The sequence below is a fragment of the Austrofundulus limnaeus genome, unplaced genomic scaffold (genome assembly GCF_001266775.1).
Source record: "Austrofundulus limnaeus strain Quisiro unplaced genomic scaffold, Austrofundulus_limnaeus-1.0 Scaffold41, whole genome shotgun sequence".
Lineage (NCBI taxonomy): Eukaryota > Metazoa > Chordata > Actinopteri > Cyprinodontiformes > Rivulidae > Austrofundulus > Austrofundulus limnaeus.
Window position 1 is genome coordinate 2,131,575 of NW_013952443.1, and position 9,856 is coordinate 2,141,430.

The 9,856-nt window shown below is 36.2% G+C and overlaps 1 protein-coding gene across 5 annotated transcripts in view; it reads left to right on the forward strand.

Annotated features, from left to right (window-relative positions):
- The window catches only part of rfx2 (regulatory factor X, 2 (influences HLA class II expression)), a 56,151-nt gene that overhangs the window by 21,790 nt on the left and 24,505 nt on the right, over nt 1-9,856 (forward strand). For 2 of the 5 annotated variants that reach the window (XM_014007363.1, XM_014007366.1), the window contains exon 1: nt 4,371-4,537. The exons of 1 other annotated variant lie outside the window; for it this stretch is intronic. The gene's annotated coding sequence lies outside the window, so the exon portion shown is untranslated. Of the gene's footprint in view, nt 1-4,370; nt 4,538-4,623; nt 4,946-9,856 lie in introns of those variants that run through there. 2 more of the 5 variants (XM_014007367.1, XM_014007364.1) reach the window with 2 other exon arrangements.

Below are 9,856 nucleotides of genomic sequence, written 5' to 3' on the forward strand. Positions count from 1 at the left end.
GAAAAGGCTGAAGCACCACACCACAGCGTCACATGACATCCTGAAGCTGGCTCACTCAGAGCTCTAGACCACGGGCCGGCTGCAGGCTGGGTTTTAATGCTGATGCACCTTAAACTTTGGTTGCTAGTCACTGACATCCTCCTTGTCCTTTCATGCTCTGCAAGCTTGTACATCTAACAACTGTCAGGATAAAGAAGTACATAGTTTTAGCTGACGGTTGTTTCTGCAAGTTTTATGTATGTGTTTTTGCAGAACCAATGGGACAACAAATGTAAAAAGTCATGTAATGACTTATCAATTTACACAGTTCTTCAGCCAGCAGGTTACTCTTTTTAAAGGACTTAAAGTGCCTGTGACGTCAAATTTTTGTAATACATGTGAATGCATTTTTAGAAAGAGGACATTGATAAAATACTGCAAAAGAAATTTCTTGTCACTGAGATGAACAATTGTTGAGATATTTGCCTGTGAAGYAACAGGAAGTGATGTCAAAGGGGAACATCTGCATGTGAACAGAGCATTGTTACAACAGCCAACAACCCAGACTGTTGAGAAGAATTTGATGTTTCTTAAGATTATTTTCAGTCACTATCAGAGAGATGAAGAAGAGTCAGAGTTCAAGTAGTATTGTTCCCATAAACAAAGACCAGAGTTTTCTTTGTTAAAGCGTTCCCCTGTGATGTCACTTCCTGTTTCACTTTGGCTGAGCCAGGTTCAAAAGAAAATATGWGATTTATGTGACAAAATGGGTTAAATCGTGTGTCACATAAATCAAAWATTTTCTTTTGAACTTGGCTCAGCTAATGTGAAACAGGAAGTGACATCAAAGGGGAACTCTTTAAGAAAGAAAACTCTGGTCTTTATTGAAACAATATTTAAACTTTAACTGTTCTTCATCTCTCTGATGGTGACTCAGTATAGTCTAAAGAAACAGCAGATTCTTCTCCACAGTCTGTCTTAACTATTGTAGCAACGCTCTGTTTTACATGCAGACATTCCCCTTTGACATCACTTCCTGTTGTCTTCACATGCAAATGTTTCAACAATTGTWCATCTCAGCAATGTGAAATTAGTTTTGCAGTATGTTATTAATGTTATCTTTCCAAAAACGTGTTCACATTTATTACAAAAAATTGATGTCACGGGCACTTCAAAGCAGCTTCTGGGTGCAGGTCATTTTTCATTCAAACTAAATTAAGACAAAAAGATTGAATGTTATGCAGCAATAAAAGCCCCACCTGCTCAGACGTTTTGTGACAGTTCAGTCAGACGAATGTTCTTAATCTTGGACAAAACACTGAGAAATGTACCAAGAGTAAAGCTTTAAGCATCCATTTTTCTTTTTTGGACATCTGCAGAAAACATGCAATCTGACAAAAAGAGAAAAAAAAATTCAAACMGTTTTTAATGAATATGCCTAAAATGCATCAAATTTTCCCAGGAAGTACTAAAGCAAACCATATTTTTTAAGTCATTGGTTAAATTTAGTGTTAATGATAGGTGCTTTGGAATTCACTTGTTTCTGCTGAAATGTCTTATTCTGCTCTAGTATCCATCGGTGGACAAACATCACAGCAGCTGAACGTCCACATGAAAGATTGAAAACAACAGTTCAAAAACAAGCGGGCGTCACCTGTGAGGTTACATTCTTCTCTTTAAAAAMTAAAGGATTGCTGCACTTTCTCTGCAGAGAGCAGCGTATATKACCACTGTAAATTTATAGCTGCATTATAAAACAAGTTTACTGATGCATAATCCTGTCAAAAAGTCATTCACTTAGTCTTTTATACTTGAGAACTTCTAAACAGAGTTTAAAGTTAGAAATAGACYTATCTTGATTTATAATTAAATGTATGTCCAGAGAGCTGAACTCAAATGTATTATGTACACTAAAATTTGAATGCAGCCCTTAATCCCTTAATAATAATTTTAGGTTTTTGTGTGCACAAATCGTTATGAACAATATAGGTTAGATGCAGAGCCTCATTAATGGAATGGATTTCATCTGTGAGCTGTTCTTAGTCAAAGACAAATGTAAGTAAATTAAAAATGAACTGAAACTGTCTTGTGAAATCCATCAAAATGAACCCATAGCCAACATAAAAGTCTTAAAAATCAACAGCTGCTAATGTTAACAGTTTAGTTTCAGGTAAACACTTTAAAATGTGAACCATGGAGTCAAGATGGGAGATAAATGGTGAGAATTAACTCACTTACCTGCGGAACAAGCTCCTTAAAAGCGTTTGCTTTTGTCGGTTACTGAAAATGAAAGAGGAGCGGCTCCCTGCTGGATCCCGTTGTCACTTTCACATCCATAAAAGACTTTGCTATGCTCGACAATAACCAATCTGACCAATAAAAATTACTTTTTCATTGTGTAATCATGTCAAAACAAACATAATTTTCTTTGAGTTAAGACAAAGGCAACTTACATTTGAGAAATTTGGGACATTTTATTGTTTTATTCTTCTTTCCCCTATTTATATGTTTCCTTACATTACAGTTTTATTAAAAAGAAACAAACGGATGCAATTGGAATATATATATCTGCAATGCCAAAGCAGTCAAAAATAACAAAATCTTACACACAATTGAGCAATTGTTCCAGATCATGATAAGCTGTTAAAATATTTTCATGATAAACTAATAGAAAAATCTTTGTCAGCTAAAGTGGTGTCAAAACATAAGGTTCTGCTGCCCTCGTGTGGTGTAAATTATTAACTGCACCAGAACATCATTAAAATTTTACAAGAAAAAAAAAGTTTTTAACTTAATATTCAGATGTTTGTAGTTCAGATCCACAAAAATACCACAAATAAAGAGTAAGAGATGTGTATTCATAACAAAAGTTATGCCAAAATGTATAGTATATTATTATTGTTTTGGAAATGATGTTAGAAATACACATTTAGGTGTTAATTTCTTTATCTCATTTAGGTGTTTATTTCTTTATGTCAGTGAAGCATTTCAGTTAGTTCTAACATATTTTACTTTAATTTAATTTAGTGTTTATTTACATAGGGACAAGTTTTTAGCACTTAACAAATATCTTAGATTATAACATTAAGAACCTACGACGGAGTATTAGGGCCACACGAGATTTATTTTTTTATTATTATGAGACTAAAGTCGTAATTTTATTAGAATAAAGTCATAATATTACAAGATTAAAGTCATAATTTTATCAGAAAAAAGTCATAATCTTACAAGAGGTGTCCATTTTCCATTCCTCATTTCCTCCTTATTTTCCCCACACTTTCTGTGGACAGCCACACGTCTCTGTGTTCATAAAGTAGTCTGTGATGACTTGGCTCACTGTTAGTGTAATATGCTTTCATTCAAATTAACTACGTGAGGACTAAATCTGTCAATGCATCCATTAATTACAATACGGCTTCAGTTTATAGTCGTTTGCACAATTTCCAAGTCCTGAAGTACTCATAATTTGATGTTAATGTGCTAAAAGATTAACTATTTTAAGCAATACTAAAGAACAACTTGACAAGTTGCTCAACATTCCTCATTTTATTGCAATGGTAAGTGCACACTATTTTTGTGTAAAGGCTAGAATATTGTGACTTTTTCTCTGTGACTTTTTTATATTTTGACTTTAATCTCATAATATTACAACTTTATACTCATAATATTATGACTTTGTTTTTATACAACTTTAATGTCGTAATATTATGACTTTATTCTTGTAATATTACAACTTTTTTGTCATAATATTGACTTTATTTTTATATGACTTTAATGTCGTAATATTATGACTTTATTCTCATAATATTATGACTTTATTTTTATACGACTTTAATGTCGTAATATTATGACTTTATTCTCATAATATTATGACTTTATTTTTATACGACTTTAATGTCGTAATATCATGACTTTATACTCATAATATTATGACTTTATTCTCGTAATATTATGACTTTATTCTCGTAATATTATGACTTTATTTTTAAACGACTTTGATGTCGTATATAACTTTAGTTTCGTAACATTACAACTTTATTCTCATAATATTATGACTTTATTTTTATACGACTTTAATGTCGTAATATAAATTTAGTCTCGTAACATTACAACTTTATTCTCATAATATTATGACTTTGTTTTATACGACTTTAAAGTCGTAATATTGTGACTTTAATCTCGTAATTTAAAAAGAACCAAGGCTAACTTGCGATTCAATGTGAATTTATGAATGGATTTTCAGCCTCATAACATTTCCTGAATAAACAGCACCAGCTAGTGGCTGAGCTTAAAAATAGCACATTTCGCTGGGCGGAACCATAGTGCGCGCGGTCCGTGGGCGGAACGCTTTTCGGTGTGGACCCTCCCTCGCKGCAGTGAGGCCCGTGACGTAGGCGTCCAAGGGTAGCAACAGTTGCCTCGAGACCCCGTGGCGCTATAGTGATTGTAGCCGTGGAGACAGTTACTTACCAACGGGCGCAACACTCAGCAACAGCAGCAGCATCTGGAAGTCACCGAGCGAGTGGGAGAGAGGGCTGAACTTTTGGTGAAAACAAAGGTGAATATGAATATTTTCACACAGAATTCAGAAACTGATTTCATCTTGGTTTTAGAGGGGTTCAAACGCAAGAAACTTTAGTCTCTTCCTTTAACCGGCGGCAGTGAGTCTCCTCTCTCCAGCGTCTCTGCCTCTGCCTCTGTTTGCGCTCCGAAAAGCGTTTCGTTACTACAGCAGCTCCGGAGCATCACTTTACACTTGTTGCTGGCGCTGTTTTAGCGGGTGTCGAGACGTGAACGCACTCTTCCAGCTCCTCCGACACACACAAACACACACTCTCACGAGCTGACCAGTCGAGGACAAGCTAATGCTAATTTGGCAGCAGCCACGAGTGGAAGTTCGCTTCTGAGTTTTGTGTCGCGTTGTCAGCCGCAGCCCAGAGTCTCGATGGGGGTCACAACAACCAGGGTAAACCCAGTCTTTTTCACTCTTTTTTTATTTTAACTAAATTAAATTAAATTTTCTTGTCAAACAATTGTGTAATTAGCACCGTTGGTTCTGTTACCAACGTCCGCCGCGTGCAACGTAATCATATTAAGACAACTTTCATTGCTTGTTAAATTTTATTTACGAGAAAAGTGCACGCTAAAACGGTGGGTGGTTCTCTCAGTAACAAGTCAGTCCACATGAAGTAATCTCTCTTTATCTGATTGTGAAACCTCAAAATATCAGGAACAAGCTTTACAAAAGTTAAATTGTAGGAACTATTTTTCAATAACTTCAATAACAAAATGTGTTGCAGCTAGGTGGTGCTACTGGATGATGTTTTTTTTTTTTATCATGTTTCACTGTCTTGTTTTTACAAATCAAACTGCTGCTTTCTGTAATCTTAGAACTTTAGCTGCTGTTTCCTGTGGTGTGTTTTTGTATTGGGCAGAAAAAAAATACTGATGGCTTCTCTGACTTCTGATTTCCCTACAAATTGTTAATTTTATTTCTCCTGATCTAGCCAGTTTTCATAATGAAGTAGACCTAAAAGAAAACTGTCAGCAGGTAGGTGGTTCCACTGCTTCATTGTGAAATTGTTAAAGGGGCTACATCATGTAAAAATCAACTTTTTTTTTTAGTTTTATATCATGTTTTAATGTTATCCTCTCATCAGAAACATGCCCAGAGTCTTGCTTTGACTCATTTATGCATGTTGGAGAAATCATGTAGTGTCCTGAGGCAGTCAGGCAGGGGAGCAAAAATGACCGGTTGGGACTAGAACCGCCTTTTGGGACTAGAACCGCCTTTTGGGACTAGAAACGCCTTTTGAGACTAGAAACGCCTTTTGGACTGTGTCTCCGAACCGAGCTTCCTCAACACAGAACACACCTCCCCGAATCCTTCAGGCTATCGGCAGTAAAAACTAGCAAACATCCGGTGAAAACCATGTTTGTTCACATCTTGTGTTTTAAGATTTGTAACTTAGTACGATCTGTATATGTGTGTGTGTGTGTGGATGATCTTACAAGCTGAAGAGTCCTCTCCGTAATCGCTCCAGTTCTTCAGAAAACATACTTTCCGGTCCGACAGTAAGGTTCGTATGTATCCAGAGATGCAATATCCCAAAACCGATCTTGTAAAATGTTGCTGCTTTTTAAAATTATCATTACAACAAATCATGCTACGAYGCTCCAGGTTGTAAACAGCAGAGGAGCGGCTGTGATGACCTGCTGAAATGGGTGTGRYGGGATCAGAAGGAGGTTCTTAAAGAGAAAGAGGCCAATTTCAAGGCGTTTAGAAACAGAAATGAATGAGAAGTCAAGTTTATTTTTGATTTAAACATAAAAACAGCATTTTAATAACAACTGAAGGTGACATTGTTACTTTATTATGGTGTAGAATTTAAATATATGCCTGAGAAACACATAATATTGCCCCTTGAAGTTTCTTAGAGGTTGCAGTTTGATCCCTTTGCTGAGCTGAAGATTAATTTCAATCTCTTCCATGACTCTTTAARTGAAACATTCTGATTTAAGTGAACATTTCAGAGTGAGCCTAATGAGCCTTTGGTTAGTGTTAATAACACATGCATACCTCTTTTTGTCCCAGGAGATGCATTAATTCTAGCAAAGCCTTCTCTCGCAGACATTTGTCAGGTGCTTGGCCATTTGTGTTGTTTGCTATTGAAGCAAAAAGGAGATCATTTGCATCATGAATGTCCTATCAGTGAATAACGTCTTTAACTTTTATGTTAGCGTCTTATACAGATGAGAGAGGCAGTTAAAGAGCTCCAGTATCTGTGTCTCTATAGGTAATGATAGGAGGTCAAAAAAACAAGTCATAATGATAATCTAGACCTAAATACATAATGAAAAGCCCATTTTAGTGCAGTGCTTTCCAAAGTAGGGTTCATGAAACACCATGAGGGGTGTAACAATACATCGATCTATATCGATATATCGATTTGAATGGTTCACGATTCAGTTATATCGAGGCAAAATGTAAATATCAATCTATATCGTCATCATATTCTCGATGTGAATTAATATCATATGCCAATCTAACACAGTCATTGTGTTAGATGGGCATATGATATCGCATTATATCGATCGCAGACATGTGAATTGAATTGAAATCATATCGTGACAGACTTTGTGATATAGAGAAATATCAAATCGTCATCCAAACATATTGATGTAATATCGTATCGTGATAAAGTTGGCGATTTACACCCCTACTGAGAAGCTAAATAGAAATCAAATTGCCTTTAAAAATGACTGGTGATAGCATTTTAAGACTTAAATCTTACAAAAAAGTAAAACATAATGGTCATAAATGCATAAAAATGTATAATGTTTGTACACTTCAATATATTTAGGGTCACAAGCTTATGTGATTTTTTTTTTGTTGTTGGTCAAAAGCAGAAGTTTGGAGGGGGAAAAGTTTTTACCAGTGAGGAATTTTTAAACAACAAATGATAACAAAGAGGTGATTCTGTTGAAACTTTCACCAGTTTCTGCTTGCWTGTAGTCTAACRGTGTCATGTTTACATGGCAACTTGTTATACAAATACATAAMAGGAAAGGGGGTTMGGTTAGAAAGGTCCAGAGAGCAAACCACTATTCTTTTTAAAAGTCTGTTTTTTTAAATGGTTATTATCTACCTCTTTGTGGCTGGAGTGCATATCTCTAATTCATATCGGCATGGCTGAAAGGACAAATGTGTTGAAATGGAACAGAACAAAACTGAGCAAGAATGATGGTCTGAAAGGGGAGATGAATGTATTTTAATGTTATTTTTATTTTCTGTTGTTGACAGCTTTCTTTTGTCAGTTTCTAGAATCATAGTGATATTTATTAGCACTATTWGCCCAGAAAACTTTACTTCTWTTGACCTATTTTTCTTTTCTCCAATCCTCCACAATGCAGTTTCTAAAAAAARGCTTGTGATTTTAAATTTCATTGTCACCTGTTGAGTGTTTAATGGACCCAGGAGTTGAACTATCAATTGGACAACTGCAGTGGTCTCTGGGGCAGCAGGGGACCTGATACAGCCTTTGATCAWGTGTCTGTGTGTGTATGTGTTAGTTGTGTTACGTTAGTGTTGGTGTGTTTTGCTCAAGCTCAATTTAGCTGTCTTGATGAGGCCCACTGTTGGCCCGAGAGGAGGTCCATCTATCCAGCAGCCCAATATAGACACAAGCCTGATGGTTGTCATCGGTTTTGCTCTTACAGTTTATAGGCGACCACATGCATCTGATAAGGTAGTTTTACGGTTTAATATCAGGAAATCACAACAAAAAACAGATCAAAAACTCCTTCTGGGACTTGTTTGTGGAAACGAGTAGTGTCGTTTGTTACTGTTTCAACGTCTTTTTCAACACTGAGCTGCTATCTTTCCAAACTAAAACTTTTGCAACAAGTTGTTTACCTTCAGAGACTTTTGAAAATCATTGTAGGCCTCCGCTGCCAGGATACAAAGAAACAACTCTCCCCATATGAAGACGCAGCCACTGATTTGACTTCGTGTGGTTGCAACAAGCTGAAACTTGTGAAATGAAATGCTTTTTGGTCTGTTGCCTCCGTCTGAGCGTATGTGTCATCAGCAGCATTCCTTGCATTACACCTGTTTGTATCGTAGCGACACAACTGGTAATTAAATTTCCTGCCACAAACAGAGGACATTAGCATTACAATGACACCCCCCTCCCTCCTATTCAGGCAGGGGTTGGAGCAGACCCCCGTTTGCTCGGCACTTTTCTTTTCTTTTGTAGAGTTTTAAGCTGGAAAAGAGATAGTTATCTAGCAACAGAAAGGAGCTCTGTTAGTGTAAAGTAATAACCACATCCAAGAATGATCCTTTAGGTACAGATACCTTTAGGTAAAGATACAGAGACAATCGGTTTAGGCTAACGCTGTGTGTTGGATCTTAATCAACACCCTTCATAAAACCATAAAGGATCAGTTACACGTGAAGTAAGTTACAGAAAGTAAACAGCTCTAGCTTAAGGGTGAATATCCTAACACCGCCTTAGATTCAAGTGTTTGAAAACTCAAGCTTTAGATTTGATGAACATAGCCATAAGAACTGTTTCTGTAACACTGAATCTGACCTGGATTGTTGTTTTTTTTTTTTTTTTGCTTTTTTGAATCACTGTTTGTTTAAGATTGCAGTTTTGCTTCCATGAAAGAAATACACAGTTTTAAATGTGTTTAATATTCATCCAACACCCTCTTTGTTTTTTAGCTTGTATTAATAATCCGGACTAAAATATCAAGCCTTACCTTTTTGATAGACAGTGTTTGTGATGCCGCTTTATGCCTGACTTAGTTTTCTGCACAGTCAGCAAGTTTAAAATCATGTATCTGGAATTTAGCTGCAACTTGAGCACAATTACAGTTTATTGGAAACAAGTTATTAGTTTAGGCCACTACATTGTGGTCAATATAGATGCTGGTCATTTCATTGCATTGCTATGAAATGTATGGCAGCTATGTTGGCAGTGATGGTGTAAATTAAAAGTTCCTCCTTAAATCWGGGTTTAAAGGCAGGTTGTCAGCCTGGTGCAATATACAACTATGAACAACAAACCTCTCAGATTTAGAGCACAGATGAGTAGGGCTGCCACGATTAATCGATTAAACGACGACTAATCGATTATTAAAATAATCGATGACTAATTTATTAATCGATTAATCGTTTTCTTTTTTTTTGTTCTTTACTTTGTTTTTCTCTCCAAACTGCTTTGACACCTTCCACTGCCACATCTGCCTTTCTGTCCTTGACACACATGCACAGTAGTGGTAACTGGGGTACCTGTACAATATCTGCAGAGCAGAACTTGTCTTCCACAGCATTATTTTTAGTTAGCATATAGCTAAAATCTAACCA